At 46.4% G+C, this 13,845-nt stretch overlaps 1 protein-coding gene across 2 annotated transcripts in view; it reads left to right on the forward strand.

Moving 5' to 3' along the window:
- SCFD2 (sec1 family domain containing 2) overlaps positions 1-13,845 on the forward strand; it is a 399,088-nt gene that overhangs the window by 281,375 nt on the left and 103,868 nt on the right. The window lies entirely within an intron of this gene.

The raw sequence follows: 13,845 nt of genomic DNA on the forward strand, positions 1-13,845 counted from the left end.
GTGGGTACTATTATTATCTCCATTTTATAAGTGCAGATGCTGACACAGAAAAGTTCACTAGTGTGCCCAGAACCCATAGTGAGTTCTGGAACTAGGATTTGAACCTAGGCAGTTTAGCTCCAGAATCCATGCTCTTAACACTACACTAAGCCACCTCTCAAAGTGTTTTTAAATGTTTTGAATTATCACTTATTTAAAATTCAGATTCCACTTTACAATGTGCATTTCTAATATCTCTTGAGAAAATGGACTGTCTGACTATTAGGACCCGTAGGCCATTGCAACACTGGGCCAGAGGTAAGTGGAAGCTGCCCTGTTCAGCTATGGGGGTGCTCTCCAGCTTTTGAGAGTCTCCACCCATCCTGGTCCTGCCTTCATGCTCCTTCCAGGCATCTGCACGAGAGTGATTTTTGTGTGTGGCCTTTTGGAAACCACTCACATGCCCTGAGTCTTTATCCCACACAAACTCCGGTTTCCCCGGGTAGATAAGGTTTGAGGAGGGTAGCATCAGTATTTCAGGCTTCTCATAACACCTAGCACAGACTAGGTCGTACCTGATTAAAAAAAGAAAATCTGTGAGTTTGAAGAAAACAATGTGCTCAAGTTCACCAAGTTAGCTAAGAAAGGTGACTCAGCAAGGACATGGCGGGCATCCTTGCACTTGGATTGGGTTTAATCCCTTAAAACAGTTTGCCTATAAAGCCTAACAAGTAAAATCTCTCATATTCCTACAACATAGCTGCTGATGTCAATATTGCTACTACTACTGACTAAAGAATATCAGCTTCACCTCCGGCCCCAGTGGCTTGAAGTTTGTGGCAGAGAAGATAGCCACTACTTGCGAGAGCTGTTGGGGAGGGGAGAGCAAGAAGGTAAAGGGAGGTTTCGAAGAAGTTGAGAACATAGGGGATCTTAGTGCCGATGGACAGGAGTTCCAGAAGGCACAGAGATTTGGAAATTGGGCAGGGGGAACTGGAGGCCGAGAAGGGATGTGCAGAGCCATCTTGAGAGCAGGAGTGATCAGGAGTGACCTTGGGTGACAGGTGTGAAAAGGAGTGCAGGGCATGTTGGCCTTGTCCTGATGCTCTCCAAGGCAGAGTGTTGTGGCGAGACTGTACGCGCTGAAGGAGAGGTGGGTATGGGGGAAGGGAAAGGCTTTCTCAGAAGCACACAGACCTCTGGGCCCCTCTCCCTTCCTCTTGGAGCAAATGGTGGATGTGTGACATACAGAAGTACCTGCTCAAAGGCAGGTGCCACTGTGAGTGTGCAGCAGAAGACCCCGGGAAGGGTGATGCTTTTTACGTTTGTGAATGCACACAAGATCTGGAAGGTTTCAGTGGAGTTTGGATGTTGCTATAAAACACAGCTACGAAGCTTGCTTCAGTCGTGTTAAGAGCATATCTTATCTTTTTCAATGTGCTGCTCTATCCAGAGCAGCACATTGAAACTTGTCTCTGATCACAAGTTTTCTTATTACCTGTCATTATAGTTTCACCTGTCCTTATGGGACCAAAGGATCTCAAGAAATAGATGCCAATTTAAGAAAATGAGTCATCTTTCCTAAGACAGGGGGCTGGTGCATTTATCATGGTATAATGGACATACGTGCTGAGTTTGCAGATGTCTCTTTGGTGTAATGCCCGAGGAGAGGGGGCCTCACAAACCCTTCCTCATGAGCAAGAAACACTGTTGGTGGTTGGGGGCCCAGAGTTGGCCAAGACTTGGGGCTCTTAGTACTTGCCGAGCGGGGTCAGGTGCCTGACCTTGGGCAGGCAAGCCAGGGACTTTCCCATCAGCAGAGGTCCACTGTGGTGGGTCACGCTTGTTCCCTCCCCTTGGGGTTTCATGGAAAAGTACAGAATTTGAAGATCTCTTCAACGTCTCTTGCATCGGCCTCTCTGGATTTGGGGAGGGGAGTCATAGCAAAAGTTAAGAGTAGAAATCCCCATCTCCCAAGAGCAGGGAGCTTTCAGGAAAAAAAAAAAAAAGATACTTAAACCCTGAAAATGTGCCCAACAGTGAGCAGTGTTCCTGACTCTCCACCCTTCTCACTTCCAGGGCTGTGTCAGGGTGTCAGGAAGGTCACCTTGAGAAGTTTCTGTGATGCCCCCAAAAGTTTAAGCTAGGGTTGAACCTTCCCACCTCCTGCCCCCTCCATGGCCCTTCTGCCTCCAACCACACTTGGCATAAGACCAGTGCTCACTGCCAGCTCTACCACTTACTAGTTAGTTGTGTGACCTTGGGCGAGTTATATACCCTCCCTTGTGCCTTAGTTCCTTCATCTGTCAAAAGGAATCATCATGGTACCCATCTTGTAGGGATGCTATAAGAATCCAGCGAATTCAACAGTGCCTGGCATGTAATAAGATCTATCTTAAGTGTTAGTTGTGGGGCTTGCTTGGATGACAGTGACAGTGGGGCCCTGACCAGCCTCCAAGTCACCTTTAAGTAAGATGTAACCAGGTTTGCCCTGATGCTTCCCTGTAAGCAGACGTTGGTAATTGAAGTCGGCCTGACCTGGCCTCCGCACAGCCCTTGTTTACGTCTCTTTCCACACTCTCCAATCTTCTGGTTCTCAAGGAGCTGAGATCCCCACTGGATTGGCCAGCCCCAGACCAGAGCGAGCCCGAACCAGACCCCAGAGGTCTCCATCACTGACCACATACCGTGTGTATGTTGTTATTCAGTTTCCTTTCGTGGCTAAGGGATGGACACCTAAGTACTGCTTCTTTTTATAGAAGGCTCTGACTAGCATATTTGCTGATTAAAAGGGAGGCTTCACAGAACACTCATTTTGAAGAGCATGGTAATAGTTACGAACGAGGACTATTTCAGGCCTTTACTGCAAAATGTTTACTTCCTAAAATAAAGAGGGCATGCATTCTGTTTACTTCCTCCTAATGAGAATTCGTCAGGAGTTTGAAGGCTGTTTTTGTGCCCCCTCTCTCTTCCCCCACGTTTCAGCCTTCCCCGTCCAAGAAGCAGCTGACCGGTGCTACCGTTAAAGTTGGCATTTGACTTTGAAAGGAATGCTCTGCCACTCTCCCATTAGAACTGTAGCAAGCTGCCTTCGTTGACCAAACATATATCAGAACCTTTAATGTCTTTCAAATCCTGTCACTGATTCCTCTCTCCTCGGGGAAGGTGTTCCTTGACCCCATCCTACTGTGTAAAATAATTCCTCCTCTCTGCTCTTTCTCTACTGGCTCGTGCCTTCATCACTGTGCTTATTGCACGACTTTGACATTTAATGACTACTTAGTAGTACCTATTATATGCCAGGCACGGTGCTAGATCCTAAAGATCTAACTACAAATGGGATTTGAGAACAGTGTTATCTGATAGAACTTTCAGTGGTGATGGAAGTGTTCTGTATCTGCACTATCCACTGTGGTAGTCACTAGGCACATGTGGCTATTGAGCACCTGCTGTGTGGCTAGTACCACTGAGCAACCAAATGTGTGATCTTGTTCATTTAAATTCACATCGAAATAGTTAGGTGTGACTAGTGACTACTCTATTGGACAACGTGGCTCAAGATCATAGCCCCGTAAAAACAAAGCCCTTCTGTTTATCACTGTGCTCCCAGCACCCAAAAGAGTGCCTGGCATTTGGTATTAAGGAAGGAGGGAAGGGAGAGGGGAATGGGCGGAGAGAGGGAAAGAGATAAGGTCTCTGTCCTCACAGAGCTCAAGATATAGTAGGGACCTATTTGTCTACAGATCTTGAAGTCCAGAAGGCAGGGATTGTCTTTTCGTTGCCTGTACCCTTAAACCTATGGTCTAGAACCGTATCAAGGCCACTGGAGGTGCTCAAGAAATGTAAGTATAGGGGCGCTTAGGTGGCTCAGTCGGTTGAGCGTCCGAATTCAGCTCAGGTCATGATCTCACAATTCACAAGTTTGAGCCCCACGTCGGGCTCTGTGCCGACAGCTCAGAGCCTGATGCCTGCTTCAGATTCTGTGTCTCCCTCTCTCTCTGTCCCTCCCCCGCTCATGTGCTCACTCTTGTTCTCTCTCTCTCTCTCTCTCTCTCTCTCTCTCTCTCTCTCTCTGTCTCTCAAAAATAAAGACATTAAAAAAAAAAAAAAGAAATGTAAATTCAATTGAACCAGATGCTGAAACAGTGGAAGGGTGGCAATGATGGGAATACTAGTCACCGTAGTGGTTATTGCTGTTAACAGGAGAAAACGGCGTAAGCGTGTGCTCTGTCTGACAAGCGGTGTTGGTGCCTCGCTGTTGTATCCCCTCCAGACCTTCTAAGCCAGCAGGCAAATCTGACTCTTCTGGCCTGTCCTCACCTTTGGCTCCCTGCGACTTGGACCCCCAGCCACATACCAATTAAACCTTTATGGAGAGAAAGGAGGAAGGTGATAGCACGGCCTCCCTGGGGGCCTCTCCCTGCTCGGAAGCTGCCTTTGTGGCACCACAGCATTCTGGCCTTCCTCTTCCTCTCCTTCCCTTCCTGGCAGCCAGACTGGGCGGCCGATCATTCAGCGGTCCCATTGACCGCAACAGCCTATGGCAGAAAGAGCGCTGACTTCAGAGTTAGACCCCTTAGATTCAAAAGTTAGCTGTAGGACGGACTGCCTGTGTGAACGTGGGCCACTTATAACACTCTTAGACCTTCGGTTTCCTCATCCGTAAAATGGCGGTAACAATGCATTTCTCGTAAATTTGCTGTGAAGATTAAGTGAGATGTTGTCTGTAAGTACCTAGCACAACGCTTGGTGTTCAGAAACTGTTAGCTCTCTCTTCCCTCTAAGGACATACCTACATACACACATTCCTTAACATATCACTAGTATGAATGTAAAGCCAATTTGGGGTGCTCGAGTTTTAATTACACTTCACCCTTTTGGATTCTCCTATGTACATTTTCCACTATTAAAAGATTAAATTACTAAGATAATAAGCTAAATAGTTTACCCTTCATCTGGAAAACTGGTTTAATTATTATAATAAAGGTAAGCCTCGTCTGAGTGCAGCATAGTGGAAACCCCATTCACAAGTAAATAAAAGTCAAGTCTTCTTTTTTCTCCACTGCAAATCAAGCAAACCATGTAATTAAGCCAAACAAACAGAGAAAGAGGAATGAAACAATGGAAAACCAGTCAGTAAAAGGCTGGAAAGTAAGTAATTAGGGTTAATTTCTATTCCACTGTGCACTGTCTTTGTTGTCCTGGTAGAATGGGCAACAATTGACTCACATAAATGATCACTGTAGGACAGCCCTGCGAGGGAGCTTATCTATGGCTCTCCACGGCTACCATGTTGTCCCTCCCCCCCCCTCAAAATAGCATGAACACCAAACAGCCCTTCAGCAAACTTAGTCCTTGAGGAAGCCACACCGTACCACACAACTGCAGTTAGTTTTGATTACTATCTTGCAAGATTATATTTGAGGAGTAACAAAAATGCTAGTGTTTTGCGGTGTTTTTTGTTTTTGTTTTTTTTTTTGGTTTTTGTTGTTGTTTTTTTTTTTTTTTTTTTATTTTACAGTGAAGGCAGCCAATGTCATAGCATTTACGGCAACATCCGAGATTTAATGAAGAATTCTAGACCCTCTCAGATGAATGCTGGACAGGCTCAGTCCTAGTCTCAGTTCTGCCATCAGTTAGCTGTGTGCACTAGGAAAGCTCTTTAGGCTTCATTTTCCTCATCTGTCAACTGAGGGGGCTGGGAGTGTAGCTGTTCACTATATAATCTCTCGTATGGCATATCTTTGTGACACGATACTGTAGTTACTCCGAATGTGCAACTGTGGCGTAGATCACCTGCAGATGTTTCTTTAAAAAATATTTATAACTGCTACAGACTAGGTTATTGGACAACTTCCGTGTTCGCATTGAAAGGCAGCTTAGGAGTTACAGTCCATTTGCAGGCACGGGAAGTAAAGAGGTGGGTTATCTTCATCTTGGGATGGAGAATTATTTTCATGTTTCCCTTTTCCCTTTTTAGAACCTTAATGACTTTGCCAAGTGTATTCATACAGGGGCGCCTGGGTGGCTCAGTCAGTTAAGTGTCCGACTTCAGTTCAGGTCATGATCACACAGTTCGTGAGTTCAAGCCCCGCATCAGGCTCTGTGCTGACAGCTCAGAGCCTGGAGCCTGTTTGGGATTCTGTGTCTCCCTCTCTCTCTCTGCCCCTCCCTCGCTCACACTCTGTCTCTGTCTCTCAAAAATAAATAAATATTAAAAAAAAATTTTTTTTAAAAACAACAAAGTTTATTCATGCAATAAATACGTATGACATTGCCTGTATGGCCTAAAGCAGGGTGCTGAGCAGTGTGGAGTTTAAGATGAGAGCACGGCCCTGTCCACAGGGGCTCAAAGGCCAGAACAAGAGATCAACAAAGCGCCCTAAAGCCCTGCCCTCGAAGTCAGTGATGTTCTCCCCGGGGGGGTGGAGTCTTGGTGACTGAGTTTTCCAGGCAGACAGGGTGTTGGAACACATGGCACATTCAGGGCGCTGCAAGTTGCTAAGTAGTGGTGTGGTTTTCGTGTGTGTGTGTGTGTGTGTGTGTGACAGGAGGTGTGGCTCACAAAAGGCCTTATGTGTCAAATCAAGGGCTTTATTCTGGAAGCAGTATAGAGCTGCTGAAGGCTTAAATAAGAGGAAGGGCCTGATTGGATTCTCAGGGCCTTGGTAAAAGTGGAACCTTTCTTTTTAGAATTTGTCCACTTTGGCTTTTAGTGCCTCAGCCACACATCTCCAAAGAGAAGCATTACCTCTTCTGGAATAGGACCTCGAATTCTTCTCTTTTACCCTGTGTGTGATTTTTACTAAATATTAGAGATATTGCCTCAATGTAAAAGCATCTATCCAATGTAGGAAAGTCAAGAATGTGATGCAATGTGCGTATTTTATCTATTTTAGCGCAAGGAGATATTTATCATTCAACAAAGTTATGTTGAGTAGTTCCTATGTTAATATACTATGTTAGTAAAACAGTCCTATAATAACTAGTTGCCGTTCCCTTGAGGGGACCCTTCCTTCTCTCTGCTGGCATCATTCTACCAATGCTGCTCAAAGGATGCAGGAGGCCAGGACCAGGTTGGCCTGGAAGATAGGCCAGAATTCCAGGTGTGGTGATGCTCAGTGTTCTATCTGGGAACTTCAGGACTCAGGTTTCAGCTTTCAGTTCTCCTGGCCCCTCTGTGCACAATCCAGCTGGGCCCCTAACCTGTCCTCCAGTAGAAAAGGGCACACTCAGATGCCTCAGGGACCGCACAGGTAGTATGAACACAAAAGGTGGGTGGTTGGGGACTGTATCCCATCTCAAAGGGGTGACTGCTGCCCGGCTCCAGCTGATTGTTGCCAAGCTAGAATTGGGCCCAATGATAACAAGATCTACCTTCTTAGAAGAAGATGGAAATCCCTATTTGTATGTGAAATCTCTCAATTTTGTGTAAATAGTGGAGACAAAATCTTGTTGTGACCCCTGGTAGAACTTGAGTATTTATCACCTGACTACTTATAAGCCTTGCAGGTATGGACCTCCTCTGGCCTTTCCCAGCCTGTGCTGGCCTCACACGGGGGTCACAGGGGGCACCCCGTGAAAGCACTTGCATTCGGAGGCCCCACCTCCCCAGCATTCACGGAGGCTGTGCTGTGCCTCAAGCACTGTGCTGGGGTTTTGATGCTGAAAGAAGGGCAGGGATTTGAAAAATGCAGTCCCTTGTGTGGAACACACAGGTAAACAGACCATTTGTGACACGCTGGTCAAAGGAGGGTATGTAGTGTTCTGGAAGTTCAGGGACTGCTGTGAGGGAACAGCCCAGCAGGGACCAGAGAGGGCATTGAGGAATTCATCTCCGACACCCTTCTAGACTATCTGCGGTGACTTGACTGAGTCATGCTGACCATCAGCAGGTGGCCTTTCAGGTGATTCCAGAAAAGCCTAGTGGACTCAAGAATTATAGAAGCAGAGTGCCGAAGGTCAAATGGACCAGAACATGACACAGAGACTCTTCCAGTGTTAGATGGCAATAAAACAAATCAAGAGGATTCATTTGTATTTCTGATGGCTTTTGTAAAATAAATTTTTCTTTTGCAATATGTGTGAGAGGTGTAGAGGCAAAAACTCCTGGAGTATAACTTTAGTGTTCCTGTTTATTATCCACATGCCAGGGCCACCATAAGATTTCTGCCAAAGGCCGCAGCATAGGCTTCACACAGATGAGAGCCGTATATGAGAGATGAGGGGACTCTAGCCTCACACCTGGAATGAGGGGAACAAACAAAAACATGGAAACCAGCTAGCTACTCTCAACCAGAGTATTACACAAAGCGTGACTTGCTTTGCAGAGAGAAAAGAAGGCTCTTGAATTTCCCTGGCATCTGAGTTTGCCAACCTTTAAAAACTAAAAACCCTTTCTACTTTGTGTTGGCTTCCATGCACTTCAGAACGTCAGTTGTCTTCTCAAGAGAAGGTGCGTGGTTTCCCACACAGCCCTGGCACCTCTTGGGGCCACAGAGTGAGTCAAAATCAGTGACCGGTGGTGTAGGTGGCACAGTATTAGTTAACAGTGTACTTGTTGAGCACAATGTCTGTGGGAACAGTTGGTGCAAACTCTGGTTAAGATCTTTCCAGTGGGTTCAGCTATATTCAGAACTTAATGAGACCTGGGGTCCATGGAAGGCTTCCTGGAAGAAGTGACATCAAAACTGTACTTGACCAGGGGCAGGGTGGGGGCGGGGGCGGTTGCCTGGATGGCTCCGTCAGTTAAGCGTCTGACTCGACTTTGGCTCAGGTCATGATCTCACAGTTCGTGAGTTTGATCCCCAGATCAGGCGCTGCACTGACAGCAAAGAACCTGCTTTGGATTCTTTATATCTCCCTCTCTCTGTGCCCCTCCCCTGCGTACTCTCTGTCTCTCTCTCAAAATAAAATAAAAATAAACTTAAAAAAGAACTGAACTCAGCGGGTAAGTAGGAGTTAGCCAGATGTAGAGGATAAAGAAAAGAATGTTCTGGGTAGTGGAAATAGCATGGCAAAGACCCTCTGAGGGGAGAAAGTTCAGAGCTGGCCACAATTTGAATGTGGGTTAGAGAGAAGTGAGTGGTAAAGCTGAGTGTGTAACCAAGGGGAAGCTCATGAAGGGCTTCCATAAGGCACCCAGAGTTTACCCTGAGGCTTCCCACCTTCCCTTTGAATAGGAACAGAGCACAAATGTTACAGTACATGGGGGCGGTGGGGGGGGGGGGGTTGGTTAGTGGGGGAAATGGCCTCTTCCACATGAAAACATGATGTTCCCCTGCTTCCAGGATCCAGAGACGAAAATGTGACCGTGAGACATATCTGTGTATGAAGTCAGCTATGTTGAACACGAAATATAAGTCTTTGTCCTATTTGTTTTTACAAATACTTCGTCAAGGTAGAAACCAAAGCAAAGAAAAATAACGGCCCCATCTCATGAATAGACCTCCCACAATTCCTTCAGATTGGTGCTACCTCCCCCGACCCAGCCCTTTTATTAATGCTGTGCCTCTGACAGGGAGAATGGAACTATCCTGCAACCTAATGAGAATTATTAAATAGAATATAAATGAGTTAATCCATAATCTAGTAATTTTGAAACTGTGGAAATTCATATTAGTAATGGACTGAATTTTCCTTCATTCTCTGAAATAAGGGATTCAAAACAGTGTAAACAGAGTCTTAGGGCACAGGTGACTGAGATGCTAACTCTATGTAGTCCTTGTCAACTTAGCCAGTCCCCATGGATTTTGCTTGCCAACATTCTTGTCAACTTGGAACGGTCATCTAATGTTCTTGAAAGTAATAATAATTCAATTATTCATTTAAAACATTTGTTTAAGTTTATTTTTATTTAATTTTGAGAGAGAGAGAGTGTGCGCAAGCATGGGGGAGAGGTAGAGAGAAAGGGAGGGAGAGTCAGGTACTCAACTGACTGAGCCACCTGGGCACCCCAGTCATTCAATTCTTTAGAAATCAATTCCTGATTATTATTCCTTTATTGTTAATTCCAGTTTCCATTCAAATTAAATTTCAGAGGGAAACTGTAGGAAGCATAATCATGGTTGGATTTACAGAAGAGGGTAAGGTACTTTTTGGCCCAGATGAGGATTTGTCTTCTGGACATCTTTTCTCCAGCCCTATGACTCAGGGACAGTTGGAAGGGGTTATGATGCCCAGAATGTGCTTATTAGGCCAAACAGTCTTTAATCACATTGTATATCATTATGATTCTTTTTATTATTATTACTGCTACTATTATTCAAAGACATTTCAAATAGAATTTTAAAACATCTACATTTTCAACTATTGCAGAGTCAAAATGCATGGCACATTTGTGACTCTGTCCATGTCAGTGATGGCCGAGCATCTGTCTTCTTTTTGTGGGATCCCGCCAGAAAGGAATTCCTGATGATGGAGAAGGGTGGCTCTCATCTACGGTTATTCCCTTGGCTGAAGATGGAGTGGTAGGCACCAGGAAAGCCGAGTTAGCTCTTCTGAAATTAATACTCCTTTTCCTTCTTCATGAATACGAGACTACACATTTGAGAATGAACAAGAGGGATTTAATCTCTTACCACTTGGAGACTCCAATAGCTGAGTGTGACCTCAGCCCAGTGGCTACAACTTTCTTGTGATGTGAAGTGCTCAGAGGGACACCCTGCAGATAAATTGATTCCTTCTGGAAATACAGCGAGCCTTGCTGCCATTTCCCGTTGTTTGGTAACATCTCTTGGGAGGTCAGAGGCCATGTCTGTCTTACTCGGCACTGCAGCCCCACAGTGCCTGGTACGTAGGAGGCCCTGGCTAAATATCTGATGAATGATTGCTAAGACTTTACCTCTTCGGTGTCAAATGCTTGTTGATGACCCCAGCCCTTGCTAATAACCATAGGTTTCTTTGCACATTAGTCTCAGTTTCACTACTAACTAACAATGTGACCTGGTTAGATAATCTCTCTGGATCCTAAACTCATTTATCTCCAAAATGAAGAAACTGAGTTTCACCCACTCAAAAGTCCCTTGGATTTATACCAATGTTCTACCGAGTGTTTGAAAGGATTAGATTGTCTAATAAGGAAGAATATAGGGAAAATAACATTATTTACTATTGTTCTTCATTAGCAGACCAAGATATCATCTGAACCTTTAATTGTGTCTCTCTTGACAAGAGAATTTACCAGCATCCAAGATCTCAGAATCCAAGAGCTGCCAGGGATTGAGTCTTAGGAGATCCTGTAGGCAAAGGCATTCTCTTCCCGAAATAGTTGGGCTTTGGCCGCAATTTCTTATCTGACCATCTACACTGGTGACCCAGTTACACCATACAGGAATCTCTCTGAGTCTCTTTCTGCTTAAGGCCTATTTCCCAAGAAAGGGGCCTCTTTTCCCCAGGCCAAAACGCTGGGCTTGGCCTTTTCTACATTTTAGCACGTAGAAAATTGAAAAAGTGATGGCAGGGACGTCAGACTGCCTTTCTCTGAAGGCTACAGGGCACTTGCATGCATGGTCTCCTCCAGACCCCCTCCTCCTCCTGGTTCTGCTCCAGAGTGGGCCCCACGTAAGCAGGAGGCTTCTCTCCACACCTGCTCCTGGGAAAGACCAGAGAACATACCACAAAAGGCTTTTTGTCTTTTTATTCCTGCCATGGAAAGTTCCAAATGCCCCTACCACCAGGGCCCACCGTGTTCTCCCAAAGCTCTTTTATTCCTTGATCCCACTCCAGGGGGCCCCTGTCTTGGGGGTCAAGTGGGAGGAGGGGAGCCTGGAGCTCCCTTCCAAAGCTCATTTGGAGCCAACGATAACAACCTGCTATGTACAGGCAAGGGTACAGGGAAAAGTTGCAGAGCCGGCTCAGAGGGATACAATCCTAAAAGTCTCCAGTGCTGCAGCATAGAGAGGTCCTCGCTTTGGGGAAAGAAGGTCACGGTCCCCTGAGCCAAAACTAGTCAATACTTGCCCTGAAGTTATGCATACCCCCTGAAGCAAGATAAAAGTTAAACATTTGAAAGGTCCCCAATGGCACTGCTATTCTGATTTTTTAGACACACAAATGCAACCCGGTGCTTGTTCTGGATTTCGAAAAAAGATTTGACTGTGCTTCCAATGAGCAGCTTTTCCAGTAGAAGCTCTGGAATGCAGCCTTATCTTCCCCTTCTCTTGGACTGATCCTTTGTCCTGGCTGCTGACCTCTCTCCTTCCTCACAGGAGGCAGTCGCTTGATTGAGAACAGTAACAGATGCAGACAAGCCTAATTTGTCCTTGGCAAGAACCACAATCTGCATTTCTGTGGGGTCAGGAGAATCGTAAATAATTCATAGGGTTCTGGTTTTCTGAGATGGGATGGGCCAAATTAGCCAGAGTTTCATTCTGTTCTCCCCAAACCCCATGCACTCCTGAAGCTGCTTTATCCCCTGAGCCCGCATCTCACCTTTTACTCCTTAGAAGGGGAAGGGAGGAGAGCTCTCTCCAGATGAACATACAACACATTGAGTTGGTATGCGAAGATGCTGTGATGCAGAAACAAGGACATCTTGAAAGACGAAACGTAAAACAGCGTCTTTAAAAGGGAAAATAGCTCCAATGTGTTTCCAGTATGGGCCGCACAGGAAACGGGAAGGAGGCTCCAGCTGGGGGGCTTTTATCGTTGCTCTGTGATCATCCGGGCACCAGGTCTCCAAGATCTTTTTGTTCCAGCTCCAGGAGACAGCGGGTCCTAATGGCCAAAGAGACTTGGAATGCCAGCGCGACCCTGTGGGCCCCTCTGTCTCTTTGGCATTTAAAAATTCAAGTAATAAGCCTGGTCCGACTCAGAGCTGTGAATGTGTGAACAAGCCCTTCCGCAGTCCGGAGCGACTTTTATTTGAGACTTAATGTCTTTTAACCAGAGACTGGGGAACAGAGTGGCTCTAAAGGCAGACCTCAGTCTTCTGTTTAATGTCACGTAGTCACAGAGCGGTGGCTAAATAGGATCAGAGCGCCACTTTGGCCAGATCTGGGGTGGAGAGAGACCCCAGCTAAGTCTCTACAGCCATCCACAGGGACATCCACTGTCCCGGCTGCTGAGCCCTCAAGCATGGGGGTGGGGTGACCTCCGGCGGTACGTGTGGGAGACGAGTCAGCAGTGGAATGCACAGGGACTCCCGCGGTCATCCACTTCTGTCTGCCCTCTCTACTTCAGGCTTTGAGTTTGTCCAACACGGGCCTCCCCCACCTCTCCCCTCTGGCACGCTCTCCTCGCCCCTTCCTTGGAGACTGAGTCAAGAGAGGGGTCAGTCCCTCAACGCGGGCAGTGCTTAGCCCTTTTCCACAAAGGTTTCTTGGGAAAGGCTGAAGGAGAAGAAAGGTTCTGGGATTATTGATGAACTTTATTTCTCTCCCCATTTTACTGAGATCAGGCATCATGCCAATCACGCGCTGCTCCAACAGCATCTAGAAAGGAGACCCAGCAAACACAGTAGTCACTCTGTGGCATCAGTTTGCTTCCTCTCTTACAATAGGTGTCATTGGGAGGTACGTTAACTTCTTCTCCAGCAACAGATGTGGGTGGGATCATTAACACAGTGGACCTTTGTAAAGTTTTTTACAACCTCGACAACAGCGATAAATATGCTTCCTGATATTATGCGGCATCTCTCATTCTTTGCTAGCATTGATGAGGGGAATGCCTTTGCATTGTCAACAGTGAGGGCAGAGAGGACGTCAACTTCCCGGGCTCTGCGGAAGCTTGCAGGCAGACAGGGATGGAACCGGGCAGCAGCACGTGAATGAGGACCCTGGGGTGGAGGAGGGGCGAGCGGGGGAGACAGCGCACGGTTCCCACCACCTGAGGTTCCCACGGCTGATGCGTGCCTACCCGGCTCTC

The sequence above is a fragment of the Acinonyx jubatus genome, chromosome B1, assembly GCF_027475565.1.
Source record: "Acinonyx jubatus isolate Ajub_Pintada_27869175 chromosome B1, VMU_Ajub_asm_v1.0, whole genome shotgun sequence".
In the NCBI taxonomy this organism is placed as follows: Eukaryota; Metazoa; Chordata; class Mammalia; order Carnivora; family Felidae; genus Acinonyx; species Acinonyx jubatus.